At 41.0% G+C, this 27,140-nt stretch overlaps 1 long non-coding RNA gene across 1 annotated transcript; it reads left to right on the plus strand.

Annotated features, from left to right (window-relative positions):
* Nucleotides 1-3,499: 3,499 nt before the first annotated feature.
* LOC141415097 (uncharacterized) lies at nt 3,500-26,495 on the plus strand. The gene is made up of 7 exons (XR_012440124.1): nt 3,500-3,628; nt 5,006-5,110; nt 5,579-5,716; nt 6,523-6,675; nt 9,107-9,386; nt 10,157-10,281; nt 26,289-26,495. It is a non-coding gene; the product is annotated as an uncharacterized lncRNA (long non-coding RNA).
* The last annotated feature ends 645 nt before the right edge of the window (nt 26,496-27,140 follow it).

Consider the following 27,140-nt stretch of genomic DNA (forward strand, 5'->3'; position numbering starts at 1 on the left):
TTAGACCTGGGATCCTCATTTTAGATTGCAACATCCTGGGGCAGCTGCCATTTCGTCTCATAGAACTTGGGAAGGGAAGTAATGTTGGCTTTGTTTTTTGTCTGTCTGATCTTCCAGCAGTGTAGGAGGCTTCCTTTTTCCCCACATCCTCGCCAACATTTGTTGTTGGTGGTGTTTTTGATGATAGCTATTCTAACAGGGGTGAGGTAGAATCTTAGTGTGGTTTTGATTTGAAATAATATTCTTCTTATAGCACATTTATATTAGGTGGTTCTGTCTCTGACTCAGTTTCTAGGTGTGATTTCAAGTCCCTAACTAGGGCTGTTGGGCAGTTTGGTGGCAAGGTGTCTGCGCATTTCCCAGTGTTGACAAAGGCTTTGTTTTATAGCCAGCTCTGCTATGCACATCTCCATTTTTGGACTCAGCATGGGACATCAAATGGTCAAGGGGGTCACTTATTAGAAGGTGTCAATTTACAGTACATGGCTTGATAGACTCAGCTCTTGCAGGCAGCTCCATTCAGAGAACATGCTGTTGACTAAGACGAAGTCAGTGAGTGTCACCGTCCATCCTGAAATCTGCATGACCCTATTAAGATTTATTTTTTGACCAACTCTCCCTGTGAGTCTTGACTACAAAGCAGTCTAAAGAGTGTAGAAGATTATAGTTATTGCCCTGATGGAAAGCTGAGCTAATTTTGCCTGGATCTGACCTTTTGGTTCCAGGGAGTCTAGCTATTCCAATCCTGTCACTAGAGGCCACACCAAAATGTCAATGTCATTGTCAGGAGTGCCATCAGCTGCTCACCCTCTCTGGCCCCCAGCATTTCCTTTGCAGCTCACAGATATTTCCTGAAATTTAAAATGCCTTCTGAAACGTGGGGCCTTCCATTCTTTGTTGGTCATCCCTGCTTCATAGCTGGTCAGTTGATGTAGCCAGTGGGCGAGGACAGACAACTTCAGACACAGGAATCCTGTTGTGAGTCCCGTGGAGCCATAGAGGGAGATGAGAGAGTGACAGGAGCTGGACAACGGTGCACAGGCAGAACAAAGATCACCACCAGGAATTGGGGAAGGCAGCAAGCTACCTGTGGAGGAAACTCATTAAGTTTTATGCTATTTTCCAGGATGTTCTTCTTTGCTTCCATGTGAGTGACAGACACCCACGGTCACACTTGATTATTGCATAGCTTTCTTGGTTACCAAGGCAGCTTTATTACTAAAACCCAGTGAAGTATCACAAAGGAAAGAGTGTCACTAAAGAGACTTGGTGAAGGAAAATAAATTCTCAAAAGAGAAGTGATGGTTTGGTTCCAAGTATTTTAGCACTAAATGTTGCTCTCTGTCAGTGATGCATAATGGATTTGGGAGACAGAGGAAGAATTTGAAAGAATATTTTTTTAGTTAAACCATGGTTTTAGTTCATGGGTAAATGTGCAGAGTTGAGGTTAATTATAAATGAAATGATTTTGGCTCTATTTAAGTAGTAGCTGTTGAAGGGCTTGGTGTTTCCTGAGGAAGAGGAGGAGGAGGAGGAGGAGGAGGAAGAGCCAATAGCTCCTAGGACACATGGTTAATCCTTAAGAACCTGGTTTTGTGGAGGTCATTGCTGCCATTGTGAAATGGTAATTTAAGAAGACAAAAAGAAAGAAACAAAAGAAAGGTGGCCCATTTCAAAGACAGCATGTAGAGAATAGAACACTGGCCTGCAAGCTCACCCATCAGGGTTTCTCTGAGGAACTCGTCCCATCCCAGGCCCTTTGTGGTTCTTCATGGCAGAGCTACTTGGCATAAAGCAATAATTTCTTCTAGGGTTTCACACACTCACGTGCACAACTTGGATGAGGTCTGGAGGATAGGCTAAGGGAAAGGCATTGGGACTAAACGGCACATAAAGAAACAGGAATCTCACTATATCTTTTATAAAGTGAACTGTCCCTTATTCTACAACCCTGGAACTTTTTTTTAAAACAACCATTTCTCTTTTTCTTTCCCTTCCTAGAGTTGCCTTGTTCTGACTTGCTCGCTCTCATAAAAGGCCTATTTATAACACAGGCAGCTCAGTGTGGATTGGAAACCCTGACTCATCCATTCTCACTTTTAATAAGTACCTAGTGTGAATATTTGCCTTTTGACAACACACAGTCTCTGCTGTGAGAAAGGGAAAGTGATCAAATTTCAGTTCAAAGGCACTATTAAGAGCTAGGAATCATTTTTGAAATAACATGCTTAGCCTGAGCACTTTTCTGTCACTTGCTATGCATCCTCAAGTGTAAAATACAGCTAATGACTAGCATTTGGTGGGAACCAGTGAGGCACCAGACCATGTCATGCTCTGCTACATCAGGCATTCTCAGAATGCCTGATGGGAGAGAGTCCTTTAGCATTACCGCAAGGGAAAAGTGGACCCACCAATGATTTGGTTCGACACACGGACCAAGAGTTAAAAGGGAAGGAAGCTGATTCTGAACAATGTGTGGTGGTGTCTTTTTGGATCCAGCTGCCCTGATATGAAGTTGTTTTATGGGAACAAATACTTGAAATACTTGAAATGCAAGACTGTGATTGTGATCTTTCCAGTGTGGGTGTCACCTTAGTAGTGGACAGTTATCTCCTAATAGTGCGGGAACTCTGTGACAGTGAACCAAGCTATGGTACTAGTAGACTGAGCAGCCTCTCCATTCTCTCCCTTATCCTAGAACTTGGAGGAATGACCGAGTCCTGAATTGAATTGTGAAAGCCCCTGGAGTTCTTGGAGAACTCAGGGTTAGGATGGGGTATCATTTTTAGGAGTGATTCTGTGTTTCCCGGTAAGGAAGATGCTGTTTCTGGAAATTAACTGAATTTATGCTGAAAACTGGAAGAAAGTCTTACTTCTACAAATGTACATTTTTTGTGGGTCACTGCCTGGTCCAGAAATCTCTATGACTTTCCATTGCATGCAATATCAAATTCAACTTCCTCACATCAGCCTCCGAGGTACCTCACCTCTAGCTGTTCTCTTGGGAGTCCAATATGGACCTTTTGTTGGACTCAAGCAATCTCTTTTCTGTTTCCTAAATATTCTACCTTTCCAAAATTGAAGCTTTGTTCTGATTTATTGTTTTTTAACAGTTATATTTTTCTAGGCATATATTAGTTGTACAAGAGGGCTCATTGTGACATTTGCATATGTGCATACAATGTATTTAATTAGCTTCACCCCTCCATCATTCTTCCTTATCTCTCCTTTCCTTTTCTTAGAACAATTTCAACAGATTTCGTTGTTCAGTTTTCATACATGTATACAAAGCATATCAACCATACTTGTCCCTTTACCTTCTGTGTTTACCCTCCTCTTTTCCAGTGATATCCATCTGGGTATGGCTCCTGAAAATTGTTGTGATTTTCAACTTGCTTGAGAAGTGTCTGGGAGATTAGTCAATGTGTGACTATAAGGGTGTTTCCAGAGAGGATTAAGTAGGGGGAGGAGACCTGCCCTGAATGTGGGTGGCACCATCTTAAAGGCTTGGGACCCAGATGGAATGAAAAGGGAAAAAGGAGGAACCCCATAAGTGCAGGCATGTTCTGTGCTGACTCCTGTTCACCGTGATGTGACTCTGCCATGGGGGACTGTAGCCCCTGAAACTGTGAGTCAAAATAAATCCTTCCTCCCTTAAATTGTTTCTCTCAGGTATTTGTAGGAGTGATGTAAAAGTCTGAGTAATACAGAAAATTGGCACCAGAGAAATGTGGTTACTGTGGCAGCTAAACCTCACCATGTGGGTCTTACGTCTTTGGAACTGATTTGTGGGAAGATTTTGGAACAGTGTGGGGATGCAAGATAGAGAAGCCCCAGAATGCTGTAAACTCAGCTGAACAAGTGATTCTGGTAGGAATTCAGACCAGATGATGGACAGAAATACAGACAGTAAGGACTGTGCTCGCAAGGTTTCAATGGGGATAAGGATTCTGATGGGAGTTGGACTAGAGACCATTCATGTTTTATTCTGGCAAAGAACTTGTCTACATTTTCTTCCACTGTCCTGAGACTTTGTGGGAGGCTGAAGTTAAAGGTGGTGGATAATTAATTTGTCAGAGGAAATTTTGAGGCAGTCAACCCAGCCCTGGCCATGGCATGCTTATTGTTGGCTACGTTTAGTCAGGTTTGTAGTGAGAATTGGGAGCAAAACGCAGAAAAAAAAGATTTAGCTTGCCATGTAAAGTTGGGACAAGGAAGGCTTGGTTGATGAAGAGATTAGAGTCATTCCTTATACTGTGACAGCAAGAAAGATGACTTGAGGGCATCCCAGGAATCAGTAAGACCCCACCCATAGCAGGATGAAGGGGATAAAAGTGTAAAATCACTTAAAAGGCATTCCCTTGAGCAGACTGCTTTGCTGGGCATCCTGCTGGCACAAGGCTGCCTAGGGAAGCGTTTTCACATGGTTAGCCATCCAGGCACGCAGAGGAGGCTACAGACATAGTCCAAGGAAGTCAGCATACTGGTCAAAACTGGCGGCAGATTGGCATTGTCCCCATGATGCTGGTTTTGCAGGCATGAAAAATGCAAGAGTTACAGGATCATGGAGGCTTCCACCTAGATTGCAAAGGAAAGCCTGGGGTCCAGGCAATGTATGACAGGGTCAGAGTCCTGAAGGCAGGTCCTGAGAAGGTGGTGCATGAGGCTGTGAGCATGAAGTTTAAGTTGCAATGGAGTCCCCAGGATGTTGAAATGCCAGGAAAGTGGAGTGTCTGTCTAGGAAACCCATAGGTAATGAGTAGGGTCAGGGTAGGAAAGAGGCCTTTGAGCAAATGGCAAGGCCATAGGGGTGAGGCTGCCCAAGACCATTGGAGCTTGCATCACAAAACCATGTGCCCAAGTGTGAGATATGGAGCTATAGAACTTAGTGCTTGCTCTGTTGGGTTTCAGTGTTGATTTGGTCTAATTCCTCTTTTTTGGAATGAGAATGTTTACTCTGTGCCATTGTACGTTGAAAGCATGTCACTTGTTTTTGACTTTGCAGGGACTCACGGAGTTTGCCTCGAGTTTCAGTGGAGACTTTGAACTCGGACTTCTGAACAGTGCTGTAACTGTTAAGAATATGGAGACTGTTGGAGATATACTGAATGTATTTTGCATTATGAAGTGGACATGAGCCTTTGTTATGGGGACCAGGGGCACAACAATGTTATGGTTTAAGGAGATGTGTTTGGGTGTCAGTTTGCTTAATCTTGATTATCAACTTGATTGGATTGAGAAGAACCTAGGAGATTAGTAAAGCACATCGTTGGGTGTGTCTCTGAGGGTGTGTCCAGAGAAGACTAGCTAAGGGAGAAAGTCCTGTCCTGAATGTGGGTGGCACTGTCTCATAGTCTGGGGGTCCAGATGGAATAGAAAGGAAACAGTAGGAAGCCCCATGAATGTATGCATGTTTTCCTCTGCTTCCTCACGCCGTGATGTGAGGTGCTCTGCCACAATGTCCTACCATGATGGATGGAAACTGTGAGCAAAATAAACATTTCTTCCTTTTTAATTGTTTTTGTTAGACATTCTGTCATAGCTATTAGAAAACTGACTAACATAATTGTTCTTCTAGAATTAAAGACCCGTGAGGTAAAAAGACAAATTGTCTCCTGTACACCTGGCACCCCCAAATTACACAAAAGGCAAAGGATAATAGTCTTTAAAAATGGAGAATGTGGGAGTCACTGGCCTGTGGCAGTTCTGAAATCTAGTAAGGCACTTATTGCTAATTCCTTGATTATGGCTTATCCTACTGTCTGGGAAGAATTGTGTAAGGGTCTTACCTCTGGGATCTTGGCTCTATCTTCTAAGTCTTCCCTCTTCTTCTCAGAATATGCAACTGAGTAGTTTTTTAAGTTAGCTTCATAGTGGTTCAGAGTCCTAAAACCCTCTCTCTTTATACTCTCAGTTTGAGTCTAAGAAGATATAATTATCATTTTTAACTTGTGGGTTTTTAGTGAACTGACTTATAGTCTACTCCATTAGACAAAAGCCACATAGGCACATCTTTTCAAGGTTGATCCCTCTTTACCCTGCAAGGCTCCTGAAGTATACTACCATTTAGTCTCAGAAGGCCTTTTGTTTAAAGGACTGAAGTTGTGAAACCTACCTTTGAGAGCTTAGAGAGTTTGTCTGAATGAATGGTTTTCTCAGATACTGCCTGAGGTTGTAACCAAGTGTCTTCGAGTTTTTCACTGGAGTGAGTCTTTAATATGAGGATGAGAGTTTCAGTTTTGAACTCAGTGAGTCCTGGATTCTTTCTCTACAGTGCTTTTTCTTCAGCCCGTCTCTCCTCTCTGATCCCATTTTACTGTGAGGAGGAAGAAAAGAAGCCAAGTGGCACTTTTAACACCTGCCTGAAATTTTCCTTGCTACATCACCTATCTCATTTTACATTTTCTACTTTGCCCATTAAGGCAAGCAGCAGTACTGCTAAATTTTCTGCCACTGTGTAACAAGGACGCCATTTCCTCTAGCATTCAAAAACATTTTCTTTTTCTTTCCTGTATCTTTTAGAATTGCTTTAGGTACAAGGCAAATTGTATAGGAAACAGAGTGTCCACATGCCACCATGCCCGCAGATGCACTATCAACCTCCTGTAATAGAGCGGTGCATTTGTGCAATTGATGACCTTCCAGGGATGCAATCATTCTCAACCGAATCCCCAGGTACGTTACTGTTCACTCTTGGTGGCTTTGGGCAAGTGTGAAATGACATGTATCCATTGGTTCTTTTCTTTTTTGGGGGCAGGTAAGAAGATTTGAAATCAAGGATTTGTGCTTGGTGAAGCAGGCACCCTACCCTTTGAGCCATGCCTCCAGTCCAGTGTATCCATGATTACAGTATTAGATAAAGAATTAAAAAAAATTTAAATTAATAACAATAGCAAAAATCATTGCCAAGGCTAATGTCAGGCAGTGCACCCCCCACAAGTTTTCTTCTAAGAGTTTTATGGTTTCAGATATTACATTTAAATCTTTTATCTATTTTAGGTTGAGTTTTATGTAATATAAGACAAGGCTCCAATTTCACTATTATGTATGTGGATATACAATTTTTCACAGAACCATTTATTAAAAAAAACTATCCCTTTCCTATTATGTGTTTGTGGTGTTCATTCAAAGATTAGTTGACCACACATGTGCGGTTTGTTTTTGGGCTTTGTATTCTGTTCCTTTGGTCTGTGTGTCTGTTTTTATGCCGGTACCAGACTGTTTTGATAACTATACCTTTGTGATATACATTGAACACAGGAGTGCAATGCCCCCAGCTCTGTTCCTTCTCAAGATTCCTTTGGTTACTTGTGAACTTTTTAAAGTTCCATGTCAATTTTTGCATTTTTAAAATTTATCTGAAAAAATGTCACTAGAACTAAGGATTGCATTGACTCTGTAGATCATTTGGGCAGTATGGACTTTTAAATCTTTTTAATTTTTATTATTTATTTATTTATTTTATTCGTTTATTCACATGTGCACACATTGTTTGTGTCATTTCTCCCCCCAGTATGGACTTTTTAAAAACAATTCTTCCAGTCCATGAACAATGGACATCTTTTCATGCATTTGTCTTTCTTGATTTCTTTCATCAGTGTTTTATAGTTTTCAATGTATGTATCACTCACTTCTTTGATTACATTTATTCCAAAATATCTTAAAAATTTTTATTAGCATAGAATAGTTGTACATGAGGAGAGTGATGGAGGGGGTGAAGTTGACTAAGATATATCCTAAGAACTTTTGTCAATGTCACAATGTACCCCCGATACAACAATAATATGATAATAGATAAATAAATAAATAAGGAAAGAAAAGAAAGACTAGTACAAAGTGCATTGTATACATGTATGGAGTCACAGTGGAAGCCTACACTTTGTACAATTAATATTTACTTATAAAAATAAAACAAATGTACGTGGGGGATACATTGTAACATTTACATGTGTGCTTGCAATATATCTTAATTAGATTCACCCCTCCATCATTCTCCCTCATCCTCGCTTCCCCCTTCTTAGAACAATTTCAACATTTTCATTGTTCTCTTTTCATACATGAATACAGAATAAGTCCATCATATTTGCCCTCCTTCACCCTTTCCTTATGTCCTCCCCTTCCCTCTGATACCCACCCTTGAGCAGGACCTGCTTTATCATCCTGTACTTTATCTTTTTCTAGTATATATTGATTGTTCAAAGGGATTTTACGTTGGTATTTTAGACATGTATAAGTATATAATGCTTTAATCAGATTATTCCCCCATTACTTACTCTTTCTCTATCACCCTTCTCCTCTATTATTCAAGAGCTTACAGTGCATGGTGTGATATTGTCTTTAAACATAGATGGAATGTTTCAATATTGTTCACTCTCTAACATTCTCTTTCCTTCTCCTGCCTTCCGGGAGTCCCCTCAGATAGACCCACTGATACAATCATTGGGCAGACAATTTTCCCTGCCCTAAAAACCCACTATCCTCTGCCTAGCCAACCCCCTCTCTCCTCTGACCCCTGGCAACCACTGATAAATATATTTTTTAAAATTGTAATCAAAATTTTACTTTTTCCAGAGTATCATATAGTTGGAATCATACAGCTGTGACATTTTCAGGTGGACTTTTTTCACTTAGTGGTGTGCACTTAATTTTCCCCCTTGTGTTTTTATGGCTTCAGAGCTAATTTCTTTTCATCTCTGGATAATACCCCACTGTCCGGACTGGCCGCAGTTTAGTCCCCTGTTCATGCATTATCTTTCAAATGTTCACTGAAAGCCTCCTTGGAGCCCATTAGGCTTCGCTGGCACTTTCTTTGAAATTCTTTAGACTCTCACGAGCACTGTTTTCGAAGTCCTTCTTGTTCTGCATGTTGTTCCATCCCTAATCAGAATCACTCCCTCACATTTTAAATTTCTGTTATAGTAGAATCCCATGTCTAGGTACCAAATATTTGTACTATCCAGGGTTTTTTCAGAGAAACACACACACACACACACACACACACACACACTCTTTAGTATATAAAAGCCAGCACACACATATATACTACAAATGCATTTTTAAAAGAGGTTTGAATACGCAGTTGTGAAACTGATAGTACAATTTCCAGGCACTTGATTCTATATCTGGCAATGGAGTCCTAAGTTTGTGGGACAGACAGCTGGGAAAGGAAGAAAACACACGCTGACCCTGAAGACAGATTGGCACCGAGTCAATCTCTTTTTGACTCTAAGCCTACAACTTGATTGATGGCATGTCCTGCAGTAGAAACTGGCGGCCTTTGCCACAGAGCTAACCATGCACCTGGTTCAGGACTTGGAGAAGCTGGGATAGGTGGTCCAGCAGGAGGTGGAGGAGTCACGGGCTTGGCTGTTGGCCATGCTAACCAGGTGAGCAGTACTTCAGCAGCAGAATGCATAAACTGCAAGAGCCTTGAGTCTTACATTGACCTTCCCAGAACACAGGCAAGGTGGCTGTTCACTTCCTGGCATGCATAGTCTTGTGCTTCAGTTCTCCTGGTTCCATGCTGGGAAGGGAATCATGGGAAATTTCCTAAGATGATGCAAGCCCATTACGCTTTTCTCTAGCTTGCCTTTACTCCGTAAACTCTTTATTATTTCTCCTCCCCGCCAACTTCTTTAGATAGAAGTGCAGGAGAGTAAAGCTACTCTTATGCCATTGACTGAAGAACCATCCTCTTCTGTTGGGGAAGGTTGTTCTCTTCCACCGAGGGCACGGCTTTGAGAGGGACACACATAGAGTGGTAAGGGAGAAAGGGGACACCCGCCTAGCTTCCTCCTCCTCCTCCATCTTCCATTTCATTTACTTTTTTAAAACAGGGGTTTTTTGTGTAGTCTAAGGTGGACTTGCTGGTCTTCCTGCTCTATCTCTTCAGTGCTGGGATTGAAGGTGTATGCCACCACACCTGGTTTTATTTCTTCTCAACAGTCAGATTGCTAGTCAGATTGCAAGATGAGATGTAAAATTTTTGCTGGTTGGATTAACTATTTAAATTCATTTGGGTATTTTGTACTAAAGGATCCTTTGTCTCACATGGGCAAGTCCTTTTTAGCCTTCACTGAATTCCTTACAGCAGTGGTTTTAGGCTGCCCTTCTCAAATGCTTGTAATTGCCTTGTGACACTCTCTCCTGTTACCAGTGACAATTAAGGCGAAGAGATACAGACTAGCCCAGCAGTCCTCAAGCTTCAGGGTGAATGAGAATCACTTGGAGGCCTTACTAAGACACAGATTGCTGAGATCCACTCCAGGAGTTTCTGACTTGGTAAGTCTAGGTAGAGCATGGGAAGATACCTTTCTGGAAAGCGTCCACGTGAGGCAAGCCTGCAGAGCCCTTCAGTGGTGAGCTGGGGATATGGGTGCAGATTGAACCAGGGTGGGCTGAACATACTATAGTGGCAATGACGGGGGAAAGACCCACCCAAAGGGGCTAGCATTTTAAACATTTGGATAGATTCCCTTGGCCCTGGTGCTGCACACACTGTGGCAGCAAGGGTTAGTTCTGTGGGTTTCCAGGAAGATCTCGAGACTCTGCCATGGCTATTTTGGTTGTGGCAAGAAACAAAAAGCACATGTTTGAATGTGATAATGGAAATGTGAGGAAATGAAGTTTGTCAGCTTGGTGCAGCCATCTGGAAATTGCAGTGCACTGTTATGCGTGAGGAGCTGGTATCAGCCCCTGGCCTTGTACTCAATTGGTATTTAGACATATGGAGTCTTGTAAGTGCTATACGTCTATGGGGAACTTTTCATATTTTAGAAAATATTATTTTCCTAATATTTACCCAAATGTGAGTAAGAATCTATAGAAGCAATAAATATATTCTTATTACATCTCTGCTTTTTGTACATATTGATTTTTTTTCTGGGACTGGGGTTGAACTCAGGCCCTCGCACTTGCTAGGCAGGCGCTCTACCACTTGAGTCACTCTGCCAGCCTCAAATTGGTTTTAATTTCTACTATGACGACTTTTTCTTTCTTTTTTTTTTTGGTGGGGGAAGACCAGGGCATGAACTCAGTGCTTCACACTTGCAAAGCAGGCACTCTTCCACTTGAGCCATACCTCCAACCCCATATTTGAATCTTGCTTTTCTGAGTGAGAACCAAGGGTGAAATCTGCAGGAAGTTAGCTACTGGCAGTTTTGATACATGGTTTTTTGGGGGTACAGTGTGACATTTAATACATGTATATAATGTGTAATGATAAGATCAGGGTAATTGGCTTTTCTGTCACCTCAGACATACATCATATCTTAGGTTTGAGAACTTTCAAGATTGGTCTATTAGCTATCTTGAAATAATTAATTGTCCACCATATTTATACTACTTGATATAGAACATGAGAAGCACTTCCTCATATTCAGCTGCACCACTATACTCACTAACCATCTCCTTTCCATCCTTTCCTCCTCATACCCTTCCCAGGCTCTGGTAACCACCGTCCTAATCTCCACTTCTTTGGGATTGGCTTTTTTTGCTTCCACTTATAAGTGAGAGCATGTAGCATTTGTCTTTCTGTGAAGAGGTAGTTTTTAGCAAGAACACTGGCAGAATGATAAGCTTAGGAGTGGCTAAATGTCCCACTGGAAAAAGCACTAGCCAGGAGATGGGGTTAGGTTATAGCCTCAGATCTTCCAGTAACCTGCTTCAATATTTGAGCAAATCACTTAGTGATCTTGTCTCAGTGTTTTGGACCGTAAAATAAAAGGAATGTGATGTAACTCCAAAGCACTAAGTCTAAAGTTCAATACCAATTTAAATGAGAATACCGGCTCACTAAATAATAGGATTGATGTCATTTTTCTGGGCAGTATTAGAGAGAGTCATATTAAAATGACAAAAACTTTAAAAAGAGATTGAAATGACCTTCTGTGGTTTTTAAGCCTTGATCAGATACTTACAGGGCAAAGTAATCTTTTGGCTTGTTTTGAGTGGCTGAGCTTTTTGAGTGGTGGGAGGTCTACCTCTAAGGCTGGGCACAATGACATATCAATCTCTTGCTTAATGCATTTTCATCTCAAAGGTCAATGCCAACAGTCAGCCAAACACAAATAAAGCCACTGAGTGAAAATTTCAATGCCTATGTGACTGTGGCAGAGTAGGTTTCGATGCTAGAATTTGATAAATCTAGATTACTCATTACCACCATCAGTTGAAAATTAATGATAAATAGCTCTGAACAAATATCATGACTTCTTTATGAAGTCATCCCTTTGAAATTTAGCTACATGATTTGGTGATGATAAAGGCATGGAACAAATTTTAACCTGATTTTTTTTTTTCAGTAGAAAGACATTGAAAATTTAGATAGATTTTTCAGTAGTAAATCAGACCATTTTGTGTTCCAGGGAATGAAAATGAATTTAAAACAGATTTTTTTTCTCAAAAAGTAAAGATTTTAAGCAAAACTTAACATGAAGAAACTCAAATTTCCACTTGGCCTGGCAACATATACTCTCACTAAGAGGTCCACTTAGGAGGTGGCATTTTTTTTTTTTGTTTCTAGGAAGGGAGCTTGGAGGAAGAAAGGCAGTGTAGTTGGGTGTTCAGGATCCAGGAATTAGAAAGAGTCTGGGGAGCTAAGGAGCAGAAGAAAAGTAAAGCTCTACCGCTTCTCCTGGTGGCTGTGCACCCTGCAGCTTTGACTGCCCAGTGTTTGCACTGAGCGTGCATGAAAACCCAGAGGAAAAGTACTGGTGGCTGAGCTCTTGACAATGCCATCTCAGGCAAACAGTTCTGAAAAGCAGGCATGCTTTCCCAATTGGGGTAAGGGGAGGAAATTTCAAGAGAAGGAATAAGTTTTCTGCAGGCCAGAATCCAGTTACTCCCCCAGGTTAGTGAACAGAAATGAAACAACCTAGCCAGTAACCAACAGTGGCAGAATATAGAAATTACGTCAAAGGGAAGACTTTAGGTGACTAAAACCTCCAAACAACTAATCATTAACAGATGAGCAAATCTCAAAATAGAAGCATAAGAAATAGTAAAAGACAGGGCATTGTGACTCCTCACTCAAAAGGTCAGCAACAGAGGATCTGATGAACAGTGAAGGGGATGAAACCTCAGTTTCCAAGCTCAAAAGAATGATTGAGGAAGTTAAGGAGGAGATGCAAAAACAAGCCAATGAAACCAAGAGAATATGAATAAACAGCTCAAGAAGCACAGCAATAACTAAATGAAATCAAGAGGATACAGATAAGCATCTGAATGAAATCAAGGATGATACAAAAAACATAAATGAAATAAGGAAGACAATACAGGACACAAATGGAGAATTTAATAAAGATATAGAAAATCTCAAAAAAAAAAAAAAAAGCAAATGGAAACTCTGGAAACAAAAAGCTCCTTAAGTCAAATTGAGACTGGAGGCACGGTTCAAGTGGAAAAATGCCTACTTTGCAAGTGTAAAGCACTGAGGTTAAATCACAGTCTCATCAAAAACCAAAACCAAAACCAAAACCAAAAGAAACCCATCTCACTGACAGAAACAAATGTTGGCTTAGGGTGAAAGGGTTGAAAAAGATTTTCTGAGCAAATATACCCTGAAAATAGGCAGGAGTAGCTAAACTTATATTTGATAATGCAGACTTCAAGCCTAAATTAGTCAGAAGAGACAAAGAAGGTCACTCCATACTAATAATGGAAACAATACATCAAGAGGAAATAACAATTATTAACTCATATGCACCCAATATTGGCACACCTAACTTCATTAAACATACACTACTGGACTTAAAAGCACAAATAGACCCAAACATAATAGTGGGAGACTTCAATGTCCTATTGTCACCAATAGATAGGTCATCCAGACAAAAAGTTAACAAAGAATCTTCATAATTAAATGACACCATAGACCAAATGGACTTATTAGACCTTTTACAGAGTATTTCATCCAGCAGCACAATACATGTTCTTCTCAGCAGCTCATGGAACTTTCCCTAAAAGGTCAGATCCTAGGACACAAAATAACTCTTAACAAATATAAGAAAATTAAAATAACTCCCTGTACCTGTCTGACCACAATGGAATAAAACTAGAACTCAACAACAAAAAAAAAAACAGCAAAAAATACTCAAACACATGTAGACTGAACAACACACTGCTGCATGACCTGTGGGTCATTGAAAGAATAAAAGAGGAAATCAAAATGTACTGTGGGTACATTGTGACATTTACCAAAGTTCTTATAATACTTCATGGTTGAATTCACCCCCTCCATCATCCTCCTCTATTCACCTTCCTCCAATCCTAGAATAGTTTCAACAGGTCTCATTTTTCCATTTTCATACATGAGTACGTAATATTTCCACCACATTTATACCCTCCTACACCTTTCCTTATATCCACCCCATCACTGGTGCCAACCTCCATGCAGGACCTGTTCTCCATTTTTGAAAAAAGACATTTTTGTTTAAGATAGCTGTACCGGGTGTTCACGGTGCCATTTTCATGTATGTATGTATTATAATCTGAGTTGGTTCATCCCCTCTATTTTTCTCCTTTCTACCTTACTCCCTTTCTTATGGTGCTTTCAACAAGTTTAAAAATTCTGTATTCATTCTTGTACAGAAAGTTTATCAAGCATCTTCATCTTCTTCCTTCTTTTACCCTCCCTCTCCTGTTAGTGACCTCCCCTTAGTGTCACCTGTTTTTCATAATATTGATTGTATTTTAATTGAGCTTATATCAGCCACCTGATTTTTGACAAAGAAGCCCAAAATATATGATGGAGAAAAGACAGCCTCTTCAACAAATGGTGCTGGGAAAATTGGATATTTGTGTGTAGAAGACTGAAACTTCACACTGTACTAATAACAACTCAAAGTGGATCAAAGACCTTAATATAAGGCCTGAAACTTTGAAACTACTGCAGGAATGAATAGGGAAAACACTGGGATACTTAGGCATGAGCAATAGCTTCCTAAGTAGAACTCCCTTAGCCCAGCAATTAAAACATTGACAAATGGGACTCCATGAAACTAAAAAGCTTCTGCACAGCAAAGGAAACAGTCACTAGTTGAGGAGGCTGCCCACAGAATGGAAGAAAATCTTTGCCCGTTATACATCTAACAAGGGATTGATAACCAGAATCTACAGGGAGCTCAAAAAATTAAACTTCCAAAGAATCAATGACCCAATGAAGAATTGCGCAAATGAACTGAACACAAGTTTTTCAAAGGAAGAACTACTAATGACTAAAAAACATGAAGAAATGTTCAACATCCCTGACCATCAAGGAAATAAAAATCAAAGCCATGTTAAGATTCGACCTCACTCATGTTAGAATGGCTACCATCAAAAACACCACCAACAACAAATGTTGATGAGGATGTGTTGGGGGGGACACGGAGCCCTTATACACTGCTGTTGGGAATGAAAATTAGCACAACCACTATGAATGCAGTATGGAGGCTCCTCCAAAAACTAAAAATAGACCTACCATATGACCCAGCAATATTCCTTCTAGGCATATATCTGAGGGAAGGTCAAGTCAGGCGAAAATAGAGACCCAGGTTCATCACAGCACTATTCACAATAGGCAAGCTATGGAAACAGCCCAGATGTCTTACAACTGATGAATGGATCAAGAAAATGTGGCATATATACACAATGGAGTATTATTCAGCTCCAAAGAAGAATGAAAGTTTGTCATTCTCAGGTAAATGTAAGAAAGCAGAGAACATCATGTTAAATAAAGTAAGCCAGGTTCAGAAAGACAAGACCAAATGTTTTCTCTCATATGTGGAAGATAGATCCAAATCTAAATACAAGCATTGTCATGTATCTTATATGTACAGAACACGTTTCCAGTGGTGGGACTGTTACAGAGGACTAGGGGAGGAGGGAAAGAAGAAGAGAAAGATAGAGAGTAAATAATATTGAAACACATTACATCTGTGTAGGAACAGGACACATGAAACACACTGAAAGCTGTTAAACACTACAGGGTAGGGGAAAAAGGGTAAGAAAGAATGATAAAGGGATTAGACTGATGAAAGTTCAGTGTATTTACAGGAAAAATACCAAAGCAAAACTGCACTGAACAATGAACAGACGTCTAAAACAAGGTCATGTTAAGGAGAGGGCACTAGAAGAGGGACAGCGTAAATGAGAAGGGTAAAGGAGGGTGAATATGGTTGATGCGTATTTATACATGTATGAATATGGAGCACTGAGACCTGTAGAAGTCATTATAAGAAGGGGGGCAGGGAGAATAATGGAGAAGAAACAAACCGGGGTACATTGCATATATGGAAATTAACATGAAAACCCCATGTATGACTGTTATAAACTAATAAAAATGTTAAAAAAGATGAAAAAACTCCCTTCTGGAGCTCCAAGCCTCCAATCACACAGTAATGCTTAGGAGATGTAAACGTCAATTCTCCTGATTTGATCAGTATGGATTGCATGCGTGCATCTGAATATTGTACTGTGCCCTATAAATTTCCACAAGTAAAATAGCAATTAATTTAAAAATTAAAACAAATCCCTACCTCTCTTCTTCTACCATCTTAGACAGAAGGCAGAAAGACAGAGCCAGTATCACCAGGCCATGTTAGAGAAGTGCCGGTTTATAGGACTTGGTGAGACAGCTAAATTAGCTTTTTAAAAAGCCTTTTGTTAGCAGATATTAATGGTACAAAATAATGGGTTTTATTCTTAGATTTTCATATAGTTGTATGACCATCCTCCATCCTCCTATTACTCTCTCTTGTCCCCCCAGTACTGGTCCCCATCTTCTTTCCAAAGTGTCCCTCTTCTTTCATGTTTTGTTTTGTTAGATCTAGATCAGCTGGGTGGGCCCTTGAGTACTTCCTTGTTCTTTTACTCATTTCCCAGCAGTTTACTGAGGACTGCAGTTGACCGCAGGCTGCAGTGATGTATTGGAATTTATTCTCTAGAAGTTTTGCGCTAAGGAAACACAAGCCCACACTGTGTGTTTTTCAGCCAGGACACAAATACATATAGGGAGATTTTCTCTTTGCTTTCTTATAGTGGGGATTGAACCCAAGGGCTCACATATGTGAGGAAAGCACTCTACAATTTGAGCCACATTCCTAGCACTTTTTTTTTTTTTGACAGTACTGGGATTTGAACTCGGGCCTCACACTTGCTAGGCAGGTTCTCTACCACTTGAGCCACCCAGCCAGCTGTAGTTTTGTTTTTTTAAGATACCATCTTGCTAACTTGCTAACTTTCCCAGGGTTGACTTGAACTCTCTGTCGTTTACGACTCTTGAGAAGTTGGGATTGGAGGTGTGTGTCACCACACCCTGCTCATGTGGTGAACTTTTTTTTTGGCAACATGACCAATAGGAGAATAGGAGAAAGCTCTGAACTGAGAACGGTCCAAGGTGAGGGAGTCGTTAAAGAATCTCCCAGGGTGTCTTTTTTTTTATTTGTTTGTTTTCCCCCAGTGTGTCTTTATAGAAGGAATAGCTCTGTACTATTTATTGTACTTCCACTTAAAAGAAATCCTTACAAAAATCTTCTGATAGGTGAAGAGGTAAAGAAGAGTTATAGAGGGGGCTTCAGAGAATGAAGTACAGTATATTCACAGGTGAAGTACCTGGCAAAACCCTGTGAACAATGAGCATACACTTAAATAAAGGACAGGAATGCAAATCAGGTCCTGTTGAGGGAGGGTATTAGTGAGAGGGAAGGGCAATGGAGAGGGTAAGGGAGGGAGAACGGTTGGTGTACGTTATGTACACGTATGAAGGTAGAACATGGAACCTGCTGCAATCATTTTAAGCAGGGGGGGCGACGGGGGGTGTGTCTGTAGTGTGGCAGAGCGCTTGCCTAATAAGCACAAAGCTCTGAGTTCAAACTCCAGTACCAGCCAAAAAGGAGGGGGTGAGTGATGAGGGAGAATGATGGAGGGGTGAACCTAACCAAGGTACACTGTAAGCATATATGGAAACGTCACAATGAACCCCCCTGTACAACTATTGTATCCTAATAAAAATGTTTAAAAATTGAGGAAAAGAGAGAAGGGAAAATATGCTGGTAGATACCATTATCTCTATTATTTACATTAAAAATAACTGACCATTAGTGGATTTGTGGGTTCAGAAGATGTGGTGCTACATCTACACAATGGAGTACCATTCAGCCTTAAAAAAGAAGGAACCCTGACAGTCACCACGGTGTGAATGAACATGGAAGATGCTAGGCCACTTGAAGTCAGCTGGGCATGGGAGGACAGACACAGCTTCATTTCACTTATATGTAGGATCTAAAAAAGTTGATCTCACGGAAATAGAACGGTGGCTACCAGAGCGTGGGGACTGGGGGGAAATGGCAGCTAAAGGGTACAAAGTTTCAGTTAAAGAGGAAAAACAAGTTTTGTGTCCCATCACATCAGATGGTGACTACAGGTAATAATAATATGTATTTCAAATTTTCTAGAAGTAAATTTCAAATGTTCTCACTGTAAAAAGTAGCAAGTGGTAGAGTTTTAAGTGGTTTGGTTTAATTGTTCCATATTTTATACACATATCATAGCCTCACTTTATACACCATAAATCTATTCAATAAAAATAACTGAGCCTCAGTGTTTAAATAAAGGTAAGAAAACCCAGTGAGCGGTAAGTCTATATGGGTATATGGGAACCTACACCCATATCTACCTAAGCTAAATTTCATCCATCACACCTTGTCCCCTCTGATCCCAGGGAGTGGACTGGGAAGCAGAGGTGGAGCTACTAGATGTAATCTCTTCAATCATGAACTGCTGCTAAGTATAAAAACTGTCAAGAATATTTTTGGTAATTTACTCCCCCTTCCACCAATTTCTTCATCCCACCCTTATCCCTGACAAAGAAGGAGAGGGGAATTTATGAAACTGTGGTCTTTGCAGAACCAAGCTGGCCGATCTGGGAGGTGATGGCCCTAAACACATACTCCGTTAGAAGGAAACACCACGAGCAGTGCTACAGACGCCTTGAAGCGCCTTCCGTAGTGATTACATCTGATCCTGACCTGACTGGCTCCAGAACTTGCGGGGCCAGTGCAAAATGAAAATGAGGGTCCCTGTTACAAATTCAGTGATTTTAAGATAGAAACAACAGAGTTTTAAACCAAGAATGAGAGCTGAGCGATTTGTGCACAAGCTTCAAGTGCTCCTGAGTGAAAGCAGACAACTCAAGCTACATCCTGTATCATTCCATTCACACGTCATCCCTCTCCTGTTCTGGAAAAGGCAAAACTTCAAAGGAATTTTATCGTGTTTTTTGTTGTTGTTTGGTGGGACTAAGTTTGAACTCAGGGATTCATGCTTGCAAAGCAGGCACCCTACTACTTGAGCCACAGCTCCAGTCCATTTTGTTCTGGTTATTTTGTTGTTGTTTTGGTGGAACTAAGGTTTGAACTCAGGGCCTCCTTCTTGCCTGGCAGGTGCTCTACCACTTGACCCACTCCTCTGGGTATTTAGGAGATGGACTCTCATGAACTATTTTCCTGGGCTGGCTTCTAATACAGATCTTCCTGATATCAGACTCCCAAGTACCTAGGATTACAGGTGTGAGCCACCTGTGCCTGCTTAACCTCTCCCAATTTTAAAAATTGGTCTGCATTGAAGATAGTTTGTTTTAAACATTGAGAATTTATACCCATCAATGCATATTAAATTAAAAAAAAATTTTATGGGTCGGGAGAGATATAAAAAATTTATGTGGCTCAAGGAGTAGTGTGCCTACCTAGCAAGTGTGAGGCCCTGAGTTCAAACCCCATTACTGCCTCGTATTGCAGTCACAGACAAACTGCTGGACTGTTAAGTCTATAATTTCCTCTGTGTTTGAAGGACAGGCCAAAGACAAAGTTGGAGGTATTTATTTTAATAGTTGAAGGAGGAAAAGTTCAAAATTAGCTCAGCTGTTCAGAAACTACCCGTGACATCATGGACTGAGGAGGTTTCAGAAATGTGAAACCGTTTTTGAATATCGGTAATTCACTATTTTTACATCGTCTCTCTTCCTGACTCTGGGGCTCAGGGAAAAACTACAGTAAACAAAAGGAACGCTCTTCTTTTGGAAGAACTGACAACTTATTAACAATTCAGCCAACAGATCTAGAAAAATTCTTAAAGTGTCTGGTTGAACTTCATGAAGATGGTAAAAGGACAGCTTCCAAATACTTTTGGGATAATTGAGTCTGGAGGTCACCAGAAAGGCACCATGCAAGACACACAAATGACAGATTTTACTAGTGATCCTGAGAGGCCATTAAGTAATTTTCTTAAAATTAGTAGTTTGGTGCTCTTATAGGTGATGCTTTTCAGCATGACGAACAGGTTGCTCATTTGTGTGTATAGAAAGTTTCATGTGCTTAGTAGATAATTAATATCTTCGTTGTCTGAAATTAGCTTTTATGACTAGCTACATTGGCTTCAAATATCCCTGAAACAAGATTGCTTTAAGGCCTGGCGTAGTGGTTCACATCTGTAATCCCAGCACTTGGGAAGCTGAGACAGGAGGATCATGAGTTTGAAGCCAGTTTGGGAAACATAGTGATGCCAACAAACAATAACAAAAATCCCCTAAAATAGAGAAATAAACAAAAAAGCCTGCTTTAATCTGGTGGTTTCATACATGGTTTAATACAACAGTATTCAGAGATGGTATTAGCTGCTGATAACTGGCCTAAGGTCCTCCAGTCAGCAGTAGTTGCTGTTTTTTGATTTGGGGTCAGGGTCTTGCTATGTAGCCTACCCAGGTAGTTCTCAAACTCTCGATCCTCCTGCCTTGGCCTCCCAGATGCTGGGATTACAGGCATGTACCACTATGCCCAGTTGACATTTTAAAAAAAAATACAGTTTTAAAAAATATAATAAACTATTAATGTTATAATGAAATTAATTATCTAACTATTTGCAGTGCTAAGCGAGTACTCTGACTGACATGCCAGCCTAATTTTACAGTTGTGACTTAAAAATGATTGCGATCTGTGGTCTGTAATATTTTTTCCCATGATTTTAAAAATCAGGATATGTTTGTTGCACAGGGGGATTCATTGTGACAATTCCATATAGGCTTATATTGCACATTGGTTAGATCACCCCCACCATCTCTTCCCTCAACCCCTCCCCTGCCCCACTTAAAGCAGTTGCAAGAGATTTCTTTGTTCTATTTCTTATAAGTATATGAAGTCCATCAACCACATCCCCTCACCTTCATCTCCTTCATTCCCCCTCCCCCTCCCACTAGTACTCCCCCACTGTACCTATCATAGTTGTGTCTTTCGTTATTAATATTTAAGTTGATGTTCAAAGGAGTTTCTCAGTGGATCCCCGCTGTGAGTCTACTTTACTGTGGTCTATTCAACCCCTTCCATTGCTCAACCTCACCCCTTTACCTCCCACCCCCTGTTTTTCAACAGCTCTCAGTACACATTCTTGGTTCCTCTACCCTCACAGATGTTACGATACTGTTGATGCTCTATTGTAAAAAGCCCCTGAAAGGGAGTTTGACAGTTTTTTATGAAACTAGACCCAGTGAATTAAAAACTTTTATTTATACAAAAACTTCCATGCAAGTGTTTATACCATCTTTATCAGAATCATTAAAAACTGGAAGCCACAGAAATGTCTTCCAGCAAGGGACAGGATAAATGTCCCGTGGCAGGTCCATCCCAAGGCTCACCATTCAGCCCTTCACAGGAATGAGCCACTGACTCACATGGTGGATCTAGTTTGCTTTTTTTGAGATGGGATCTCACTATGTAGCAAAAATCCTCTTCTTCAGCCTCCAAAGGGCTCTGGTCACATCTGTGCCCACCACACTTGGCTGAGTGGCAACATTTTTTTTGGCAGCACTGGGGTTTGAGCTCAGGGCCTCACCCTTGCTAGGCAAGTGCTCTTACCACTTGAGCCATTCCACCAGCTCACGACATGTGAATCTTAAATGAGTTTTCCTGAGTGATAGAAGCCAGATCCCAAAGGCTACACATTATACCATTCCATTTCATTCACAGGATATTTTGGGAAAGGCAGGAAACAGGTCAGTGGTTGTCGAGTACTAAGGGTGGATGGAAAGGGGCACTGGATGGCTAAAAAGGGGAGACACGTGAACAATTTAGGGTGGTGGAATTAGTCTGCATGGTACTTAAGGGTGGTGTGGGCATAACTTCATTCTTGAAAATCCATAGATGCACATCACATGGAGTGAACTTTAATGTATGCAAACTATAAAAAAATCAGCCAGGTGGCTGAGGTCCCAGGATGGAATGCTGACTGTGGCAAATGAATCTAACTATATTACAAATATGCAACAAAATACACAGCAGGTATGTATGTATGTATAGACTAAGAGTCTAAAGGGAAAAGAGATGGCGTGAGCACATTAGGAAATTAGTGTTTGACTGGAGATTGTTAGGGTGAAGACTGAAAGAACTCTCTCTCTCTCTCTCTCTCTCTCTCTCTCTCTATATATATATATATATATAGGGTCTGGCATGGTGACTCAGTTCTGTAATCCTAGCTATCTTGGGAGGTGTAGGTTGAGGATTGCTGTATTGCTGTTCCAGGATGGCTGGACAAAAAGCATGAGACTCTATCTGAAAAATAACTAAAGCCAAAAGGCTGGTGGAGTGGCTCAAGTGGTAGAGCACCTGCCTAGCAAGACCACGTCCTGAGTTCAAACCCCAGTACTACCACCAAACAAACAACCAACTTCTCCTACCCCTAAACTCTAGATATAAACACTGTACTCTGGTTATTATTTGTTTTTTTGCTGCGATATATATGAGTTAACATTTCTGAAACAGATTTGCCTTTACACTGCTATTAACAAACAAGTAAGTGGATGGTGCATGGGTGTTTCTAGCTGTTAGAGTAGGAGGTGTGTCCCCAAGTGAGCAAGAGGCCAAGGCTAAAGGATCCCTGTGGTGCTGGAGTTCCTGCAACAGTATGAGGTATGGATGTGTGCATGCATGCACAATAAACACACACGTGGATTAATACAGAAGTTTTCATCTTGTTTTTGAGGTACTGGGGTAGGTTTGAATTCAGAGCCTTACACTTGCTAGGCAGGCGCTCCACTCCTTGGGCCACGCTCCCTAGCGCTTTTCTGCTTTAGTTATTTTTTGGATAGAGCTTTGTGATCTTGCATTGCACAAGTGTCTCCTGCATAGCTGGGACTGCAAACACACACCACCATATCCAGATTATTTGTTGAGCTGGAGTCTCACTAACCCTTTTTGCCTGGGCTAGCCTCAAACCACCATTCTCTAGATCTCTGCCTCCCAAGTAGCTGGAATTACAGGCATGCACCACCATGCCAAACCCAGAAAATCTTTTAGCTGTGTGTGCATATGCGGTTGATATATATTCAGTGCCTAGCTTTATCTAATTGGAGAAGTGCACTCCTCACCTCCACCCTGCCAATGAGAGACAAGTACTCCAGAACACTTGTTTGCAAAGTATAATTTTCCAATTAAAGGAAGCAGAGGTCCTTGGAAAAATGGCTGGTTCTAGGCTTGGACTGGGTAAGGCAAGTGCAAGTTGAGCCTGGAGCACTTTTAGTCCTGCGAAGTAAAAGTGCCAAAAAAACCCTGAAGGATGGTGACTCTGCAATGACACAGGTGTCAACAAAAGGAATGCCCAGTGTCCAGAGTTGAAATTATTTGGGCAGCAAGATGATCACGTGGTAGGGTATTGAACTATGAAATGCTATGTACACACACACACTCATACTGACATATGCAAATGATCGCATAAAATGTGGGAGAAGAGAAACCTCCCCACAGGAGAATTCCAGGTTATGTACAGGGATCACTCCTCTCTTTGCAAGTACGGTTGAATTTACTGCATTACTTTTTTTTTCTTTTATTATTCATATGTGCATACACAGCTTGGGTCATTTCTCCCCCCTGCCCCCACCCCCTCCCTTACCACCCACTCCGCCCCTTCCCTCTCCTCCCCACCCCCTCAATACCCAGCAGAAACTATTTTGCCCTTATTTCTAATTTTGTTGTAGAGAGAGTATAAGCCATAATAGGAAGGAACAAGGGTTTTTGCTGGTTGAGATAAGGATAGCTATACAGGGAGTTGACTCACATTAATTTCCTGTGCGTGGGTGTTACCTTCTAGGTTAATTCTTTTTGATCTAACCTTTTCTCTAGTTCCTGGTCCCCTTCTCCTATTAGCCTCAGTTGCTTTTAAGGTATCTGCTTTAGTTTCTCTGCGTTAAGGGCAACAAATGCTAGCTAATTTTTTAGGTGTCTTACCTATCCTCACCTCTCCCTTGTGTGCTCTCGCTTTTATCATGTGCTCAAAGTCCAATCCCATTGTTGTGTTTGCCCTTGATCTAATGTCCGCATATGAGGGAGAACATACGATTTTTGGTCTTTTGAGCCAGGCTAACCTCACTCAGAATGATGTTCTCCAATTCCATCCATTTACCAGCAAATGATAACATTTCATTCTTTTTCATGGCTGCATAAAATTCCATTGTGTATAGATACCACATTTTCTTAATCCATTCGTCAGTGCTGGGGCATCTTGGCTGTTTCCATAACTTGGCTATTGTGAATAGTGCCGCAATAAACATGGGTGTGCAGGTGCCTCTGGAGTAACCTGTGTCACAGTCTTTTGGGTATATCCCCAAGAGTGGTATTGCTGGATCAAATGGTAGATCAATGTCTAGCTTTTTAAGTAGCCTCCAAATTTTTTTCCAGAGTGGTTGTACTAGTCTACATTCCCACCAACAGTGTAAGAGGGTTCCTTTTTCCCCGCATCCTCGCCAACACCTGTTGTTGGTGGTGTTACTGCATTACTTCTGAAACATAGAGGAGGGAGTGGTGAGAACATAAACCTAACACTGGAGAAACCTGTAGGTAAAACCTTCCTTAACCACGTGACAAGTAATGTCTTATCGTGTCCCCATGTGTGATCAGAAGGACACTTCACCTCTGTGGCATTCTTACCCTAAACCCATCATCCAGGCTAGTCATGAGAAAACCATCAGCCAAAACCAGTTCTCAGGACACTACAAAACATGATGGGAATGCCTTTAAAACTCTCAAGGTCGTGAAAAACAAGGAAAGAAGGAACAACTTTCACAAGCCAGGGGACATGAGGGTGACATAATAAACTCAGTGTGGTGCCCTGGATTGGGTACTGGACTAGCAAAAGAACACGAATAGAAAAATGAATCATAGTTCAAAATAGGTCTGGAGCTGGCTTCACACCAACACACCAGTGCTGGCATCTTGCTGACAACTGATCTTGGAAGTGTGAGGTGACAGGACAGGAGAAACTAAGGTTGGGTGAGGGGATACCCAACTCTTGGCACTATTTCCACAGCTTTTCTGTAGGCCTAAAGCTTTCCTTCTTCCCTCTCTTCCTCCCTTCCTTCCTTCCTTCCTTCCTCCCTCCCTCCCTCCTTCCCTCCATCTCTTCATCCCTTCCTCCCTCCCTTCCTGAGACTGGGATTTGAACTCAGGGCTTCATGCTTGCAAAGCAGGTACCCTACTGCTTGAGCCACACCTCCAGTCCAATTTGCTCTGGTTATTTTGCAGATAGGGTCTCAGGAACTGTTTGCCCAGGCTGCCCTCAAATGGTGATCCTCCTGATCTGAGCCTCCCAAGTAGCTAGGATTACAGGCTCCCAGCTAGCCTAATGTCATATTAAAAAAAAGTTTCATTAAAAAAGAGCTCTGATGTTAAAATCTTAGTTAATTTGCTCAACAAATAGCTATTGGAAACCTACTATCTCTAGTCCCTGTCACACTAATGAATGAGCTGGATGCCACCTCTGTCTTCCTGGAACTTAGAGCTTTAGTGGCAGATACAGATGACAGGGATGTTGAAAACACCTTGCTGAGTGCTTTGAGACAGTGCCAGAGGGTTAAAATATGCATTGCTCTCCTCTGCTGAAGTTAATAAATATGGCGTGCTAATTAGATCTTGGGACACATGGAACATATGGTACACCAAAATAAATCTGTTGAATATTTCTCATATTAGATTATTCCTATCAGCTGAACTACTTGGCAGGTATTTTAAAAGGATTTTTATTAAAGAAATTTAGGAATATTCTTTTTGTGACAAATGCCTTAAATTGATTTATTTTCAACTTTTAATTTTTAAATTGTATAGTCATTGTTTATTACTGGAGTACAATGTGCTATTTGGGAATATTCTTTAGCTTATTGTACTTTATGGACCTTACAAAGCTTTTTCTCTTTTTCATATAAAAATTTAAAAGTTATAATAGATAACCCATAATATATTTTTAAGTTTTAAAAGTCTGTGGGTTGTTTATTGCAGCACTCTTCACAATAACAATAGCCAACTTATGGAAACAGCTGAGATGCCCCACTACTGACGAATGGATTAAGAAAATATGGTATCTACACACAATGGAATTTTATGCAGCCATGAAGAAGAATGGTAAATGGATGGAATTGGAGAACATCATTCTGAGTGAGGTTAGCCTGGCCCAAAAGACCAAAAATCGTATGTTCTCCCTCATATGTGGACATTAGATCAAGGGCAAACACAACAATGGGATTGGACTTTGAGCACATGATAAAGTGAGAGCACACATGGGAGATATGAGGATAGGTAAGACACCTAAAAAATTAGCTAGCATTTGTTGCCCTCAATGCAGAGAAACTAAAGCAGATACTTTAAAGCAACTGAGGCCAATAGGAGAAGGGGACCAGGAACTACAGAAAAGGTGAGATCAAAAAGAGTTAACCTAGAAGGTAACACCCACGCACAGGAAATCAATGTGAGTCAATGCCCTGTATAGCTATCCTTATCTCAAGTGGCAAAAACCCATGTTCCTTCATAATTATTGCTTATACTCTCTCTTTAACAAAATTAGAGATAAGGGCAAAATAGTTTCTGCTGGGTATCGAGGGGGTGGAGGGGAGAGGGAGGGGGCGGAGTGGGTGGTAAGGGAGGGGATGGGGGCAGGGGGGAGAAATGACCCAAACATTGTATGCATATATGAATAATAAAACAATAAAAATTTTTGAAAAAATTATCAATTTCTGCTACATGGAAATAAAAATAAAAATAAAAGTCCATGGGTGCCAGGTGCCAGTGGCTCACACCTGTGAGCTACTCAGCTACTCAGGACACAGAGATCAGGAGGATCGAGGTTCAGGGCCA

The sequence above is a fragment of the Castor canadensis genome, chromosome 12 (genome assembly GCF_047511655.1).
Source record: "Castor canadensis chromosome 12, mCasCan1.hap1v2, whole genome shotgun sequence".
Lineage (NCBI taxonomy): Eukaryota > Metazoa > Chordata > Mammalia > Rodentia > Castoridae > Castor > Castor canadensis.